We start from the raw sequence: 18,715 nt of genomic DNA on the forward strand, positions 1-18,715 counted from the left end.
AAAGAAGAAAGAAAGAAAGAAAGAAAGAAAGAAAGAAAGAAAGAATGAAAGAAAAGAAAAGAAAGAAAGAAAGAAAAGAAAAAGAAAAAGAACAGCAGGTAGATGGGTCTGGGCTGACAACTCTGGGGTCTTCTTGGAACAAGGGTGGGCAGATCCCCTTTTTCTGCACGAACTACATCTCTGCAAATGAACCCGTCAACCTGCCAAGCCACCAAATCATTGGGGTTCCTAGAGCCTGTACTGCAGCGCCGTAGCACCATCGTGACCTAAAGGCAAAGTGGCCTTGAAGCCCACACGGGGACGTCGAAGGCTCCGAAGCCCAGCCGTGCACAGGGACAGCCTGCACGCAGCCGTTCCCCACCTCGGTCGGCAAAGGCCACAGTGCAGAATCGTCGCAGGGCAGGTCCAGACTCTCAGGGCAAAAGCCAGGAGGCCTTTGCGAGCCGTGTGGCTGGAGCAGCCGCAGAAGGGTTGACAGGTGGGGGGGGGGGGAGGCCAAACTGACCCCAAATTATTTTTTCTTTGTTTGGTTTTGGGGTCACACCCCGCTGGTTCAGGGGGTTACTCCCGGCTCTACATTCAAAAATCACTTCTGACAGGTTCAGGGGACCACATGGGAGGCTGTGGATGGAACTTGGGGTGGGGGGTGCGGGCAAGTGCAAGGCTAACGCCCTCCCAGCTGTAATATTTATTGCTCTGGCCCCTGACCCAAGTTTCCAATTCGTCATGCCCCACATGGTTCCCTCCTGGTCTCAGTGAGTCCTTTAAGCCTATCGGAATGAGAGAGGGGGAAAAGGAAGGGATGGGGGAGGGACAAAGGAGCACAGGAGGGAGAGAAACCTGAGACCTCGGAAGAAATAACACTCAAATCTGGGCCACTGCAGCGCCCACAGCTTCCCTTAGGGAATTGTAGGTTCTGAGCCCCAAGAGCAAAGGGCACCCCTTTCCTGGGACTGTTTTGGTTTCTGGCAATGCTCACAGTTACACCTTGCTCAGCACTCAGAAATCTCCAGTGGGACTCAGGGGACCCTAAGGGGTGCCGGACATGGCGCCATACAGCCTTACCCACTGTACCGTCCCTCCCGCACCCAAGTTTCTTATCTGATTCGTATCAGTGTTTTAAGGCTCTTCTTGTTTTGTTTTGCTTTATTCTTGTCTTGAACCCACACCCTGAGTGATGCTCAGGAGTCCATGCCACGCTGGGGTTTGAACCCCAAGTCTCTGGCATGTACTCTCTCTGCATACACACCCCAGTTTTTGTTTCTTTGTGGTGTTTGAGGTCACACCCAGCAACTCTCAGGGTTAACTCCTGGCCCTGAATTCGAGGATCAGGCCTTACAGTGCCCCCGCTCAAATCCCGTGCTCTTTTTCACTTTATTTTGTTTTGAGGTCACACTCAGCAGCACTCAGGGATTACTCCTGGTTCTGTGCTCAGAAATATCTCCTGGCCGGCTCGGGAGACCCTATGGGATGCCGGGGATTGAACCTGGGTCCATCCCAGGTTGGCCACATGCAAGGCTGTGCTAGCCCTCTGGCTCCCTGCTGTGCTTTCTCTGGCCTCTTCACCGGAACCTGAGGTCACTTGGAAGTCCCAAAACTTTTGTTCAAAAGGCGGCTTCCCTATCTGGCTCTCTTTGGGCCGGAGTCTCCGCAGATGAAGCCAAGGACACGTGGCAACCGTGTCCCCTCCCGAGCTCGAAAACCACCTAGGAATGTGGCTTCGAGTTGGAGCGCTCACTGCCCTCAGCGGCCACTACTTCCCCCATCTGGAGCCTTCTGGACCCGGCAGTGGTCTGGCCACACAGACGCAGGTCCTGCTGAGTGAGGAGCAGAAGCCACCTGGACCATCTTCTGAGGAAGACAGGCCTGCGCTCGCTTGCAGTTCCTGTTTCCTCGCCGTCAGGGCGGCCTGTCTCCTCCAGAGAGCTCAAGGGAAAGCTGGATGGGGGCTAGCTGGTGAAATGAGGGGGAAAGGGAACGGGGGTTTTCAAAGGCCGCTGAAAGGGAATAATGGTCGCTGATGGCAGCTTCCGGCAATTACTCCCTTCTCTGGAAAAGTGTTTGCCATGGAAACCGCAGCATCAAAGTGCTCACAAATGGGCTTGAGCGGTACACAAGGGGGAGGGGGACCAGAAAAAATGAGGCTCCCAGACGCCCATTTGATGAGTCACGAGGCAAAGGATGAGAGCCCGAATGTATGTGGACACGATCCCTCTCAGGGCCTTTCACACCCACCATCCCTCCTGTGACCTCTGGCCTCTGCTCCTCCGCTGCCTCCTTTCCCTCCCCTCCTGTGACTGGGCCTCGGTCGCTCCATTTCCTGGCCGAGCTCAGGATGGTGGAGCCTGCTTCATTCTCTCCCAGCTACTTTCCCAGAGTCCTGACAGGATTCCCAGGGGCTTCTCTGGGAAAGGAAAGGCCCTTCTTTCGCAAGGCCGGAGGGACAGTACAGCAGGAAGGTGTTTGCCTTGCACGTGGCCAACACAGGACAGGCCTGGTTTGAATTCCGGCATCCCTTACGGTCCCCCGAGCCTGCAAGCAGGGACTTCTGAACACAGAGGCAGGAGTAACCCCTGTGTGCCGTCGCTAGGTGTGACCCCCTCCCCCCCCCCAAAAAAAAAAAAAAAAAAAGAAAAGAAAGGCTCTTCACGAATGTAGCTTGAGCCCTTTCTGCTTCTGGGCTCTGATAAACTGGTGGAAGTCCCTGCCCTCGCTTAAGGCTCCATCCGCACTTCGATTTCCCATTTGGACTGGAAATACTACAGGAAGCAGGTAAGAAAACAACCTCATGTGGGGAGCACAGATGAGAACAAAGGGATCCCGAGTAGCAGGACAGGAGCCTAGAGCAAAGGTGCCTCAAGGATTAAGAAACTAAGATAGGGGCCCAGAGAGATAGCACAGCGGTGTTTGCCTTGCAAGCAGCCGATCCAGGACCTAAGGTGGTTGGTTCGAATCCCGGTGTCCCATATGGTCCCCCGTGCCTGCCAGGAGCTATTTCTGAGCAGACAGCCAGGAGGAACCCCTGAGCACCGCCGGGTGTGACCCAAAAACGAAAAAAAGAAAAAGAAAAAAGAAGGGCCCGGAGAGATAGCACAGCGGCGTTTCCCTTGCAAGCAGCCGATCCAGGACCTAAGGTGGTTGGTTCGAATCCCGGTGTCCCATATGGTCCCCCGTGCCTGCCAGGAGCTATTTCTGAGCAGACAGCCAGGAGTCACCCCTGAGCATCGCCGGGTGTGACCCAAAAACCAAAAACCAAAAAAAAGAAAAAAGAAACTAAGATAGGGGCCGGAGAGATAGCACAGCGGTGAGGTGTTTGCCTTGCATGCAGAAGGAGGGTGGTTCGAATACCGGTATCCCACATGGTCCCCCGAGTTTGCCAGGAGCGATTTCTGAGCGTAGGGCCAGGAGTAGCCCCTGAGCGTGGCCGGGTGTGACCCAGTGGGCTGAGGAGCCCCGACTGTCCTCCTTTTAGAATATTTATTGTTGGCACTATTAAACCTGGAAGGGCAGACCAGCCGCCAACAGGCAATTCCTTCTCATGCTGATCAAACTTACTTCTGTGGGCCTTACCATATCAAAAAGAGACCTGTGGCAACGGGGAAGCTCAGGCAAAGTCTCGCTGGACTGTCTTCTTCCGGGAAAGGAGGCAGACAAAAGGCTGAATCCAGGACCCCCACCGGCAGGGCGTTCCCTGGGGGTACCTACCGGCATTACCCCCATTAGAAAGAAAGAGACTTTAGATTATCTTTTCCCAGCTCCTCTCCCAGACGATCATCTCTCTAGCTAAAGCCATTCAATTCTTCATACCTGACACTCCCCTCTTTTAGTCTCCTTGGGGCCAAGGAAAGCACGAAGAGCCAGGGCTTCTGCCCGCTGCCATCCAGGTGGTGCCACTTTCTAGAGGGGCGACCACTCACCCCATCACTCCAGGGGCCGTTGGTGCTGTTTCCCGCGTGGAAACTCCAGCTCTGAAAAACCACATCGCCCGCCAAAGCCCCACAACTTGCAGCAACCAATGCCACCCCTCGGGGGTGAGGGTCAGGTCCCAAGCACTGGCTAACTTCTCGCTGCTGCCTTCAGGGGGGGCCATCTGCAGAGAAAGCTCAGCCTTAGGGTATAAGATGCTTGGCTAAAAATCGTTTTTCCTACGTCACACCCACCCCAGGGAGAGCCCCCCAGGGGAAACCCCACTGGGGACGGCATGAACCAGGGATCCCCAGGGCAGGCTCTCCAGATCCCATGGCCAACCACCAGGAGGCTTTCCTGCTTTCCTCTGCCTCTCTTGGCACTGCTCTGCCGGCCCTGGAAAGTCGTCCTCTGTGGCGGGATGGCTGCAGCATTTCTGGAGGAGGCCCTGCACACTTGCTGGGCCCGGGCCCGGGCTCGGCCTGCTCAAGACTTGCTCTTGCGAATCCTTTTCTACCGGAACAAAGTCACAGACTGGCTGTCTGCCTGGACAGAAAACACCCACCCTTGGGGTCAGAGGACAGCACAGCTGGGAGACCATTTGCCTCGCACGCACGGGGCCTCCCGGCATCCCACAGGGTCCCCTCAGCACCACTGCCAGGAGTGGTGGATTCTGTGTGGGGGTCCTGGGTTCTGAACCAGGAGGACGCCATTTTGTAAGGGACACAGGATTTTTCCAACCTATTTCCACTAACGCTGCCCGCAAGCTACCTGGCCATACCAGGGAAGGACACCAGGGAGCAGTAGGAAGGTACCCCTAGACGACAGACAATCATTATTCATTTGTTTGTTTGTTTTTGGGGTTTTGGCCCACACTCAGGCATTCAGTGGTTACTTTGGGCTCTGTTTTCAGAAATGGTTCTGGCAGGCGCAGGGGACCATATGGGATGCCAGGAACCGAACCCGGGTCTGTCCCTGGTCTGCTGAGTGCAAGGCAAACGCCCTCCCGCTGTTCTATCCCTCCAGCCCCTTCAGTACATTATTTTAAAGATCCTCAAAAAGCAAGAGTCTCCCTATCTCCCCTTCCTTTATAATCTGATTCATGGCCTCAGGCAGGCTTCGTCTCCTGCAAGAGACAACCCTGACCCGTCAGTTGGACCTGTTGGCCAAGTGCAAGGCAAGCTCCCTCCCAGCCATATTATTGCTCTGACCCGCCCCCCCCCCCACTGCATTTCACCACCGATCCCTCAACACTTTGATGACTTTTTTTTTTGTTTGTTTGTTTTTAGTTTTTGGGCCACACCCAGAGATGCTCAGGGGTTACTCCTGGCTGTCTGCTCAGAAATAGCTCCTGGCAGGCACGGGGGACTATATGGGACACCGGGATTCGAACCAACCACCTTTGGTCCTGGATGGCTGTTTGCAAGGCAAACGCCACTGTGCTGTCTCTCCGGGCCCCACTTTGATGACTTTTTTTTGGCAAAAGAATAGGGTGTGACCTAGATCATGTGATGCTTTCTCAGAGTTACCCCGGTTATTACCTAAAAGCAGGATGCCACAATTTTGCGGGGGTGACAACTGTGCGAGGAAATAGGTCAGAGCTCTTTCAAAGCGGGGTAGACGTGGGAGACAGCGGTATTTGGCTCTGAAGGCAGACTGATGCCATTCTGGGCACAGAGCCGGCGGTGTGCCAGCGGGCGGCTGTCACAGCGAGGACGCTCCCCCTCTTCTTTCGGGGAGTCTGGGAGGAAGCAGGTGCATCGCTGCCCGGGGACATGAGCGGTGCAGGTGCCTGGTACGTGCTCACGGGGTTTCCGGGCCATCTCCTTCCGGCCCAGAAAGGACATCGAGGGGCCGAAGAGACAGTGCAGTGGGCAGGGCACTTGCTCTATATGTGGACAAAGCAAAATTGATCCCTGGCACCCTATAGGGCCCCATGAACTCTCCAGGAGTAATCAAAGTCAAGAGTAAATACTGGGGGGCCGGAGAGATAGCAAGGAGGTAGGCCTTTGCCTTTCATGCAGAAGGACAGTGGTTCAAATCCCGGCATCCCAAAGATCCCCCAAGCCTGCCAGGAGTGATTTCTGAGCATAGAGCCAGGAGGAACCCTGAATGCTGCCGGGTGTGACCCCCAAAAAAAATACAAACAAGAGAGAGAGAGAGAGAGAGAGAGAGAGGAAGAGAGAGAGAGAGAGAGAGAGAAAATATTGGAGCAATAGCACAGCTGTAGGTCATTTGCCTTGCACACAGCCAATCCAGATGGTCCTTGGTTCAATCCCCGGCATCCCAGACGGTCCCAGAGCCAGGAGCAATTTCTGAATGCATAGACAGGAGTAACCCCTGAGCGTCACAGGGTGTGGCCCAAAAAAACAAACAAGGAAGAGATGACAGCTGAATTCAGCTCTTGGGCCTTCAGAAAGCTGAAAAGAACCCCAAAACTGCTGTTCTTTATTCAGATTGAAGTTTTTTTTATTATTGTTGTTGTTGTTGTTGTGTTTTGGGCCACACCCGGTGATGCTCAGGGGTTGCTCCTGTCTATGCGTACAGAAATCGCTCCTGGCTCTATGCTCCAGAATTACTTCTGGGACTGGAGGTGTTGCACTCGGCCAACCAGGGACAGACCCGAGTTCGATCCTCGGCATCCCACATGGCTCCCCATGCCTACCAGGAGCAATTTCTGAGAGCAGAGAAAACAAACAGACAAACAAAACTATTCCTGTTGGTGCTGGGGCATCCTATGGGATGCCAGGGATTGAACCCAGGTCAGCCACATGCAAAGCAAGCATTCTCGCTGCTGTGATCTCTCTCTCTCTCTCTCTCTCTCTCTCTCTCTCTCTCTCTCTCTCTCTCTCTCTCTCTCTCTCTCCCTCCCTCCCTCCCTCTCCCTCTCTCGTGTCCTCTCTCTCCTTTCTCTCCCCCCCCCCGTCTCTCTGTCTCTCTCTCTTCCCCCCTCCCCCAGATTAAAGTTTCAAGCATGCAGGCAAACTTGTCTTTGTTTAGCTTCTGCTGAAGAAGAAAGGAAACTGGGTCTGTGCCTTGAAAGTAAATGAGCCCGGTTCCGTTTCATCCTCAGGGCAAAGAACCCCTCCTCCTGGGCACCGGCCAGCGGCTGTGCTGTGGTGCCGGGCACTCCCGTGTCCGTCGGCCACAGCTCTTCCTCCGCGGCCCGAGCCTCGGGTGACTGAGAGACGGTCCAGCTCGTAGGTGCTGCAGAGTCGTGGGTGGGTGGTTGCAGGGAGAATCGGGCGACTCAGAAGAAAAGTGCGGCTCTGTCTCTCGGTAAAAACATTTAACCCCTGAGTCAAAGTGACAAGATGACGTCTTGGAGAGTCGCAGCAGGGGCTGAGCCCGAACCAGTTCCCCGAGCTGGGGCCTTCTCAGCTCCTGAGTCCTTGCTGTGCTTTGTGCTTGCTTAGGGTTTGTGGGGTCACACTCAGCAGCATGAGGGAGCCACGGGGAGAGCCGTGAGGTGTCTGGATGGCACCAGGGCCCCTTGGACATAAAGCCTGCGCTCCAGCCCTCTGGCTCGTCTCCCCGGAGCTCCTTTTCGTCGCGCTTCCTGTTGACTTTGCAGCAGAAAGTCAGACTATTTTCCTCAGACAGAGTACGCAATGTTCAGGCTCCGTCTCTGAGGGAAGGAGAATGTTCTGGCATCCGTGTGGGCTGCGCAGTCACGGCGCAGTTCTGCAGAAATGGAACAATTGGCATCGGGCCTGCTTCTGGTTTTTGTTTCTGGACAACATCCAGCTTTGGACACTTCAAGTGGGCGAATTTCATACTTTGCAAGTTGTCTCCATTAAAAAAAAAAAATCAGAGGCCAGAGCAATGGCACAGTGGGAAGGGCGTTTGCCTTGAGCCCAGTTCGACCACCGGCATCCCACATGGCCCTCTGAGCCTGCCAGGAAAGATTTCCCAGTGCAGAGCCAGATTTTATAAAGCCCCCAAATTACCTCTGGGCTAGAATCCAGGCTAGTCCAGGCCGGGTCCGTCACATGCAAATGGCAGGCAAATGCCCTCTTCTCTGTGCTTCACTCCAGCTCCTAAATCTATTTTTTTTTTTTTTTTTTTGGTTTTTGGGCCACACCCGGCGGTGCTCAGGGGTCACTCCTGGCTGTCCGCTCAGAAATAGCTCCTGGCAGGCACAGAGGACCATATGAGATGCCGGGATTCGAACCAACCACCTTTGGTCCTGGATCGGCTGCTTGCAAGGCAAACACCGCTGTGCTATCTCTCCGGGCCCCCTAAATCTATTTTTTAATTTTGGACCACACCTGCTGGTGCTCAGCAGTTACTCCTGGCTCTTTGCTCAGGAATCACTCCTGGCTGGCTCAGGGGACCCTCTGGGATGCCAAGGATCGAACCTTGGTCAGCTGCGTGCATGTCAAGCACCCTCTCCTCTGTGCTATCACTCCAGTCCCCCAAAAAGGTTTTTAATTTAAAAAAGTAGGAGCTGTGTTATATATAAAAACACTTCCATAAAATTGTTTTGTTTTTTTTTTGGTTTTTGGGCCACACCCGGTAACGCTCAGGGGTTACTCCTGGCTATGCGCTCAGAAGTCGCTCCTGGCTTGGGGGACCATATGGGACGCCGGGGGATCGAACCGCGGTCCATCTCCTAGGCTAGCGCAGGTAAGGCAGGCACCTTACCTCCAGCGCCACCGCCCGGCCCCATAAAATTGTTTTCTTACTGATGATCTGCAACAGAGTTGGAGAGATAGCACAGCAGTAAGGCTTTGCCTCGAACACAGCGGATGCAGGACAGATGGGGGTTCAAATCCCGGCATCCCATAAGGTCCCCCGAGAGTGGAGCCAGGAGTAAGCCCTGAGCATCGCTGGCTGTGGCCCAAAAACAAACAAACAAAAAAAATTTTTTGTGGTTTTTGGGTCACACCTGGCAGCACTCAGGGGTCACTCCTTGCTCCATGCTCAGAAATTGCTCCTGGCAGTCACAGGGGACCAGATGGAACGCCAGGATTCGAACTGATGACCTTCTGCATGAAAGGCAAACGCCTTACCTCCATGCTATCTCTCCGGCCCCACAAAAATATATTTATTTTTATTTTTATTTGTTTTTTTTTTTTTCGGTTTTTGGGCCACACCCGGCGGTGCTCAGGGGTGACTCCTGGCTGTCTGCTCAGAAATAGCTCCTGGCAGGCACGGGGGACCATATGGGGCACCGGGATTCGAACCAACCACCTTTGGTCCTGGATTGGCTGCTTGCAAGGGAAACGCCGCTGTGCTATCTCTCCGGGCCCCACAAAAATATTTTTAAATAAAAAAAAGGAATATGGGGCCAGAGCAGTAGCACAAGCGGTAAGGCGTCTGCCTTGCCTGCGCTAGCCTAGGATGAACCGCAGTTCAGTTCCCCGGCATCTCATATGGTCCCCCAAGCCAGGAGCGATTTCTGAGTGCAGAGCCAGGAGTAACTCCAGAGCTTCACCAGGTATGGCCCAAAACCAAAAAAAAAAAAAAAAAAGGGAGTAGGTGGAGGGTGCAGGGAGGTGCAGGGCCCAGTGGTACCCCCCATGAATGAGGTGCCAGAACCAACACCCACCTGAGCCCCAACAGAGTGAGCCCCAGAGAGTCTACAAGTGGGTCTGGGTGGGGCCCCAGGACAAGGTCGGGGGATCCAGCCAGGCCAGGATCAGAAGAGCGGGGGGGTGGGGGGGGGGAAGGGGGGAACCGCCCGCTGTGCCCACCCCCATCTGCCCACCCGCGCCCCTTCCTGCCTCCCCATCATGTGCCTCCATCAGTCTGCTGCCAGTGCTGCCCTTGCCCTTGTGGGAGGTGGAGAGAGCAGAGGAAGGGAGAGCAGGTGACGGGTGTCAGAGGCTCTGAGCAGTCAGTGGGCCAGGAGCCCGGCAGCCCCTCCCCAAGTCAAAGTCTGCACTCTCCTGCCTTGGGGAAACTCAGTCCACCAGCCTCACCAAGGCCGCCCCGCTGTCCAGGCTCACTGGCCCTGAGCTGGCCCACGGCTGGGGAAGACAGTCGCACCCTGGGCGGGCCAAGGCCCTCGGTGTGTCACAGAGGAAGGAATCTGTGAGACATCCTGAAACAGCATCACGTCAGTAAAGGGGAAATGAGAGGAGAAAAGATCTTGAAGAAAAGCAGATTTGTAGCCAGAGAGACAGAGCAGCAGGCAGGAGGGCGTTTGCTCCGGGGCAAGGGCGTGCCACCTACCCTCAGCACTCAGGCTTCTGAGGCAGATCTGAGTTTGACTCCTGACATCCCATAGGGTCCCCCGAACCTGCCAACAGTGATTTCTGAGCACAGAGCTAGAAGTAACCCCTGAGCACTGCTAGGTGGGGCCCCAAAAGACAAACAAACAAATAAACAAACTAGAAGAAAAAAGCAAACTTGTGACCTTAAAGAAAGGTCAGGTTGAGTCAGAACTGTGATAGCGCAGAAAATACTGCATTTGCTTTGCATGAGGCCAATCCAAATCCAGTATCCAGCACCCCAGAGGGTCCCCTGAGTGTCACCAGGGGTGATTAACCCCTGAGCACATAGCCGGGAGTAACCCCTGAGCATCACCCATGTGACCCAGTAAGCAATACAATAGAAGTGAGGGCACTTATCTTGCTCGTAGCTGACCCTGGCTTGAGCTCCGTCATCCTACAGGGTCCCCTGGGCACTGCCAGGAGTGACTCCAGAGCACGGAGCCAGGAGTGAGCCAGGAACATCACAAGGTGTGACCCTCAAACAAACAAACAAAAATAATTTTTAAAATAGAGGAGGGCCTGGAGCAATAGCACAGTGCTAGGGCCTTTGCCTTGCACATGGCCAATCTGGGATGGACCCGGGTTCGATCCCCAGCGTTCCTTATGGTCCCCGAGCCTGTCAAGGGCAATTTCTGAGCACAGATCCAGGAATAACCCTTGAGTGCTCCCAATGTGGCCCAAAATTCAAAATAAAATAAAATAAAAAATAAAGAGAGGCCAGAGATACCCCATCAGGGCTGGACAGGAGAGTTGGGGGGCAGGTGGGTCAGAGCAGAGACTCCAGTTGTGTTGGGAGGAGGCTGCAGAGGGTCTTTCCAAGGTTCTGGGCCGACCAGTGCCACGAGGGTGCAGGCCTCAGGGACCTTTGTCCTGAGGGTCTGGTGTGAAGTCCTTTATTTTTGCTCGTTTTTATAGATTTTTTAAAGATATTTATTTAAGCACCAAGGTCGCAAAATTGTTCGTGATTGAGTTTCAGTCATACAAAGTAAACCACCCTTCACTGGGGCGCATTTCCTGCCACCAATGTCCCCAGTTTCCCTCCTCACTTCTCCCCAAGTATTTTTGGGGGTTCATTTAGGTTTGGTTTTGGGTGGTCCTCAGGAATTACTCCTACTTCTGCACCCAGGAATCACCCCAGTTGGCTGTGTGCAAGGCAAACGCCTTCCCCGCTGTGCTATTACTCCGTCCCTGATGCGAAGAGTCCGGAGCTCCCCCCTGCCTGTCCCGCTGAGTCTCTGCAACATTTCTAGTCCCTATGGCTTCTGGAATGCATAATGAGGTGTCTCTGCACACACCCCTGTAATAACCGAGGAAGTCCGAGTGAGTGTCTGCACTTTGGACCATCCTAGCGACATGTAAGAACCAAGATTTTTCCCCCCCGAAGTCCATGATAAGAAACGTTAGACTGGGCCGGGCGGTGGCGCAAGAGGTAAGGTGCCTGCCTTGCCTGCACTAGCCTTGGACGGACCACAGTTCGATCCCCCGGCGTCCCATATGGTCCCCCAAGCCAGGAGTAACTCCTGAGCATCACCGGGTGTGGCCCAAAAACCAAAAAAAGAAAAAAAAGAAAAAAAAAAGAAACGTTAGACTGGGCTTCCTGATTTCCTGCTTGAAGCTGCAGAAAAGACCCCAGGGAAGTTAACCCCATCAAGGTAGGCTGTCCAGGCCCACAAAGCATGGTGCCAGAGGAGCACGACCTCTCCGCTTTGCTTTGTGGCCGCACTCATCTTCTATCCAATGAACTCCACTGTACGTGTAGAAAAAAACACACTACAAGTGAGACGATGGGGAAATAACTCAGGCCAACTCCACACATAGAGAATGAAGATGGCAGTTCTGATGGCCCGAGAAGAGCCAATCACCTAGTCTCTCAGATAAGGAGGGTTTTTTCTTTTTGGTCCTATTTATTTATTTATTATTTTTTGGGTCACACCCAGGGTTCCTCCTGGCTCTATGCTCAGAAATCGCTTCTGGCAGGCTCGGGGGACCCTATGGGATGCCGGGATTCGAATCACTGTCCTTCTGCATGCAAGGCAAATACCTTATCTCCATGCTATCTCTCTGGCCCCTCAGATAAGGAGTTTAGAGAAGAAATATGGAGGATGTTCATAGAACTCAAAGTCTAAAGTTTAGACTAAGACTAGCCCAAAGCATAGTCAGTGGACTTTTCCATTCCTGGCTGAAGTCAGAGAAAGAGATAAATAAATAAATAAATAAATAAATAAATAAGAAATAAAAAATAAATAAATCAGAAATAAAACCAAAGTTGGCGCCCTCCAGGAATGAGGAAGTAGGGGTTGGGCGGGCTCGGAAAAAGGCTCCCTTGACCACCAGAGTCTGAATCAGAGTAACCCTTGACGGCAGGGTTGGAATTAGAATAGCCTTTGACGATCACAGTTTGAACCCGAGTATCCCTAGACAGCCAAAGTGGAGCCAGAAGATTCATTGAGACATCTCTACCATGAAATGATCATCCTGTTCATATTCTGTTCATGCTTGTGATTTCTACCTAAACTGTTTGAAGACGGGACCCCGGGTCCTTGTCTAGACTCCCCAGTGGGACGAGGCTCGGACCCTCGGTTTGACCAAAATAAACTCCCTTTGCACCCCACCCCGCCTAACTGGAGGTGGTCTTTGACTCTCGGCGCTGGGTGTCAACTCGAACCCTATCAACCAGAGACACCCGAGGGCCGTCGTGTGAACCAACTCTGGGGCCGCTGCCTGGGCTGTGGGGGACAGAGAGAAGCAGAGCCCTTTCGTCTGGGCAGCTGGAATCAGAACTGGAGTCCGCAGGTGGGCGCAGCAGTGTGTGGTGGGGGACTGGTGATGTGTGTGTGTGTGTGTGTGTGAGTGTGTGTTGTGTGTGTGTGTCTGTTTTCGTACACAGCAGCTTCAGAAAGTCCCTGTCAACTTCCGCCTGCTCTCAACCTGTCCTCTTAGGCCGGGGAATCGGGCTCAGCAGCAGGAGCAGAACCGCACTGCTGGCTTCTGACCTACATGCAGGGGAGCGGAGTGAGACCGGGCCTGCCAGCCCAGCAGCCCAGAGAGGGGCAGAGAAGCTGTCCACAGCCTTTCGGGTAGGGGTGGGGGCAAGGACCCCCCACCACACAGCAGCACACAAGACACAGGGCTGGAGGCCCAAAGCAGCACCAGGCCCCCTGAGCTCTCACCTGTGTCCACTTGGGTCTGGGCCCCAAATACCCTCCGGTCTGCTAGGCGGCTCCAAGCTTCCTCTCCTGGCCCAGCCTGCAGCCCAGCGACTATTGCTTAAGCCTAAGGAGTTGCTTAAACCCCCCTGGAGGAGGCCTGCATGCCCCTTGGTGCTTCCCCTTCTGGTGGGGGTACAGCATCAGCAGAGTCTTTGTCTTCCTGGAAATCACCTGGCCCAGACTTTCTTTTTTTGGGGGGTCACACCCGGCAGCGCTCAAGGGTTCCTCCTGGCTCTATACTCAGAAATTGCGCCTGGCAGGCACGGGGGGGGGGGGGGGGGGGGGGGGGAGGGGGACACACCATATGGGATGCCGGGATTTGAACCAATGACCTTCTGTATGAAAGGCAAACGTCTTACCTCCATGCTATCTCTCCGGCCCCTGGCCCAGACTTTCTTTTGTTTCCTTCTCTTTGGTTTTTGGGTCACACCCAGCGGTGCTCAGGGGTCCCTCCTGGTTCTGCACTTAGAAATTGCTCCTGGCAGGCTCAGGGGACCATATGGGATGTTGGGGATTGAACCTGGGTCTCTCCCAGGTCGGCAGTGTGCAAGGCAAACGCCCTACCGCCGTGCTATCTCTCCGAACCCTGGCCCAGGACTTTCTGCTCCCAGCTCGGCTCAGGCAGGCCCGGAAGGAGAAACTTCTGGTTGGAGAGCTGATGAGGAACCCATCATAGGGTGGACAACACCACAACAGCCCTGGCACCAGTTCCCCAGCAAGTTGTCGGTGCTGTCACTCAGATCCCACGTGCCCCCCCCCCCACCAGATCTGGGACAGTCGAACGACTCTGTGGTCTGGTGCCCCCTGGGAGGAGAGGGAGGAAGCGGTTCTTCTTCTTCCCTGAGGGCTGGAACCCAGGCCCCACACATCTGGCCTGTCACCCGGAGTCTGCCCCGTAGCCAGGAGCTTGTCAAGAATGTGCTGCTGCTGCTGCCTTCCCTCCAAGCCTTCGCCTTTTCTTTCCTTTCCTTTCTTTTATTTTTTTCTTTTGGTTTTTGGGCCACACCCGGCGGTGCTCAGGGGTTACATCTAGCTGTCTGCTCAGAAATAGCTCCTGGCAGGCACGGGGGACCCTATGGGACACCGGGATTCGAACCAACCACCTTTGGCAAACGTCGCTGTGCTATCTCTCCGGGCCCTTTTTTTTTTTTTTTTTTTTCTTTTTTGGTGTTTGGGTGACACCCGGTGGCACTCAGGGGCTACTCCTGGCTCTACGCTCAGAAATCGCTCTTGACAGGCTCTGGGAGGGGCATGGAGGTAAGACGTTTGCCTTTCATGCAGAAGGTTGTTGGTTCAAATCCCAGTGAGATCTCAGTGGGGAGGGCCTTTGCCTTGCACATGGCCAACCTGGGATCCATCCCTGGAATCCCATAGGGTCCCCTGAACCTGCCAAGAGCGATTCCTGAGTGCAGAGCCAGGAGTAAGCCCTGAGTACCATCGTGCACTGCCAGGTGTGGCTCAGAAAAGAAAAAGAGAAAAAGAATGGCCTGGAGAGATAGCACAGCAGTAGGGTGTTTGCCTTGCACATGGCCTACCCAGGACAGATCCAGGTTCGATTCCTGGCATCCCATAGGGTCCCCCAAGCCAGTGAGAAACAATTTCAGAGCACAGAGCCAGGAGTAACTGATGAGTGCCACCATGTATGGCCCAAAAAATAAGTAAATAAATAAAGATAGCTTAAAAAAAGAAAAAGAAAAGAAAACTTGAGTGGGTCAAGGAATCTAGCTTCCCGGCAGCTATGGAAGAGCCATGATGGTCCAGCTCTTGAAGGACGACTCTAATACCTTCTACCTCTGCGCCATTTCTAGGAAAGAAATTCATTTGGGGGGCCCAGGAGATAGATAGGACAGCATGGGGGACCGGAGAGATAGCATGGAGGAAAGGCGTTTGCCTTGCATACAGAAGTTCATCGCTTCGAATCCCGGCATCCTATAGGATCTCCTGAGCCTGCCAGGAGCGATTTCTGAGCATAGAGCCAGGAGGAACCACTGAGCGCTGCCGGGTGGGACCCAAAACCAAAAAATAAAAAAAAAGATAGGACAGCAGGTAGGGCGCTTGCCCTGTGAGTGGCTGACATTGGCCCGGTCCCGGCACCAGAGTGGTCCCCCGAACCAGACTAAGAGTGATCTCTGAGCACAGAGCTGGAAGTAAGCCATGGCACCGCCAGATGTGGTACCCGCCCCCTCCCAAAAAAAAAACAAAGCAAAAGATGAAACAAGAAGAGCCAGGATGTGGCAACTGCCACTGCCACCAACACACCACAAAAGCTCTGCCGTGAGTGTGAGACGCAGTCTTTGCTGGGTCAGATGTTCTGAGGGTGAGGATGGGGCCCCCCCACCCCCGCCTTCTTGTGCAGCTTTTCTACCCTCTCGGCTCCTTTGGAAACGGGCCCCTTGCTCTCTGCTTCCTGGTGTGTGTGTGTGTGTGTGTGTGTGTGTGTGTGTGTGTGTGTGTGTATGAAGAGAGAGAGACAGAGAGACAGAGAGACAGAGAGACAGAGAGACAGAGAGAGATCGAGTGAAAGAGACAGACAGAGACAGAGAGACAGAGAGAGAGAGATCGTGATGGTGAGCACATACAGGCTGGGGAGGAAACCCAGCTCCTCATTCCTATCAGCCCTGTGTCCACCCCGAAGGCCACAGACCTCCTGCACAGTTTCACACAGGCCGTAAAATCTGGAAGAAATGTTAACCCTTCAGAGTACGGAACAGAACGGAGACGCTCCACCGTTTGTTGCTCACGCCATCCCTGAGAGGGGCGTTATTTGTCCTACGCCCAAGTAAGACCTCCCCAGTGGCAATGGCCTGGGGACACTCAAATGCAGGTTTTTGGTGTTTTTTTTTGGGGGGGGCACATCTGGTGATGCTCAGGGGTTACTCCTGGCTACGTGCTCCTGGCATGGGGGACCACATGGGACACTGGGGGATCAAAGCCGGGGATCGAACCATGGTTCGCCTGGGTCAGCCTCATGCAAGCCAAACGCCCTACTGTTGCACCATCAGTCTGGCCCCTCAAATGCAGGTTTTACTTTTATTTGTCTTGTTTTGTTTTGGGGTCACACTCAGTGGTGCTCCGGGCTTACTCTGGACTTGGCACTGCGGAATCGCTCTTGGCAGGTTCCAGGGACCACATGACATGCCAGGATGGAGCCCAGGTGGGCCGTGTGCAAGCCAACGCCCTCCCCAACTGTACAATTGCTCCAGCTGCATCTTATCTCGGTACGATCTCTCCAGCCCCAAGGTCTGACTTTTAAAAATTGGTTTGGTTATCACATCTGGCCACGCCCAGGGCTTACACCTGGCTCTGCCCTATCCACTGCCCTATCACTCCAGCCCCAAACACGGTCCCTTCTCAGGAGAGGTGCAAGGGAAGGGCCTGACCTGGTGGGGGGGAGGGCAGGCAGCAGCTGAGAAGGAAGACCGAGAGGGCTTCAAAGAGGGACAAACCCACCACGGAGGGCCAGAGAGATAGCATGGAGGTGGGGCATTTGCCCTGCATGCAGAAGGTCAGTGGTTGGAATCCAGCATCTCATATGGTCCCCTGAGCCTGCTGGGAGCGATTTCTGAGCATAGAGTCAGGAGGAACCCCTGAGTGCTGCTGAGTGTGACACCCCCCCCCCAAAAAAAAAAAAGCAGCAGGGAGTGGGACCTGGGGGACGCGGGGTCCCTGCCCAGCCTTGGAGGCTGCTGAGCTGTGAGTCTGTCTGGGGGTTCAGGGGGGACCAAAGATCTGTAATTCTCTAGTTTGGTTCAGGTTCCTATGCATTGCAAGTCCATGTTTCTCTTTGCTGTAGGACTCTCAGTCCCACTCCCTCGGAAGGGGAGCGAAGACTAAATAGTCCTTCACACCGCAGGCTTGGTTGAGAGGGGGTTCAGCCCTGAGCACTGCCTAGCATGCCCCAAAAGGAAGATCCAGACTCCTACCCCACATTCTATCTGGGTCCCCCTTCACAACCCGCAGCCCTCACAGTTGGTTCTGGGGTCCAACCTGAGATAAATTGTCCAACGGACTGCGATTTTTCTCAAGAGCTGCTGAACCATGGGGCCGGAGAGATAGCATGGAGGTAAAGCATTTGCCTTACATGCAGAAGGACGGTAGTTCGAATCCAGGCATCCCAAAAGATCCCCCAAGCCTGCCGTGGGCAGTTTCTTTTTTTTTTTTTTTGGTTTTTCGGCCACGACCCGTTTGATGCTCGAGGGTTATTCCTGGCTAAGTGCTCAGAAATTGCCCCTGGCTTGGGGGACCATATGGGACGCCGGGGGGGATCGAAACCGTGGTCCTTTCCTTGGCTAGCGCTTGCAAGGCAGACACCTTGCCTCTAGCGCCACCTATCGCCGCCCTCGGAGGGGCGATTTCTAATCTAGGAGGTAGAGCCAGGAGTGACCCCTGAGTGCTGCCGGGTGTGACCCAAAAACCAGAAAAAGAAAAAGAAAAAAAAAAAAAAGCAGGGGCCGGAGAGATAGCATGGAGTAAGGGCGTTTGCCTTTCATGCAGGAGGTCATCGGTTTCAAAAATCCCGCACGCACCAAATTGGTCCCCTGTGCCTGCCAGGAGCCAATTTCTGAGCCCTGGAGCCAGAAATAACCCCTGAGCAACTCCGGGTGTGACCCAAAAACCACAGAAAAAAAAAAAAAAAAAAAAAAAAAAGCAGATCCCTACTTCTACTTCTCTCACGCCTGGGGCTGGGGGCACCTCACTCAGGACCAAGTCCCAGATCTGGCTGAGACCACCCAGTACGAAGGCCTGGGGTGGGGGTGCGTCTTTCCGCCCCCCACCCTACTACTTAAGAGCTTCTTTCAGTGCAGGGCAAAGGGGATGGGAAACCGGTTTTCAGAAGGAAGGGGATAAAAATTTGTTCCCGTAATCCTGCCTTAAAGGAAAGTTGAGACGCAGCGGGAACCAAAGCTGAGAACTCTGCAAAGCCCTTTCTTTTCCAAGTAGGTGTGGAGGGCTGCGGGGTATGGAAAGAAATCCGAGTGGGGGGCCTGGAGAGATAGCACAGCGGCGTTTGCCTTGCAAGCAGCCCATCCAGGACCTAAGGTGGTTGGTTCGAATCCCAGTGTCCCATATGGTCCCCCGTGCCGGCCAGGGGCGACTTCTGAGCCTACAGCCAGGAGTAACCCCTGAGCACCGCCCGGTTGTGCCCAAAAACCAAATACCCAAACCCCCCCCCCCAAAAAAAAAAGAAATCCGAGTGGGGTTGGTGGAGGAGGCGAGCTTGCCTCTGTCCCCTCCAGGCAGCCTAGAACTGGGCCTACAGCCCCTCCGGGCCCTACCAGCAACAGAGGGCAGCAATGGAGGGGAGGGGGCGCTGAATTCGGCCCCTGAAGTGGGAGTCCGCCTGGAGTGCCCAGCAGGAGGAACCCCCTTCCCACACCC

The sequence above is a fragment of the Suncus etruscus genome, chromosome 12 (assembly GCF_024139225.1).
Source record: "Suncus etruscus isolate mSunEtr1 chromosome 12, mSunEtr1.pri.cur, whole genome shotgun sequence".
Classification (NCBI taxonomy): Eukaryota; Metazoa; Chordata; class Mammalia; order Eulipotyphla; family Soricidae; genus Suncus; species Suncus etruscus.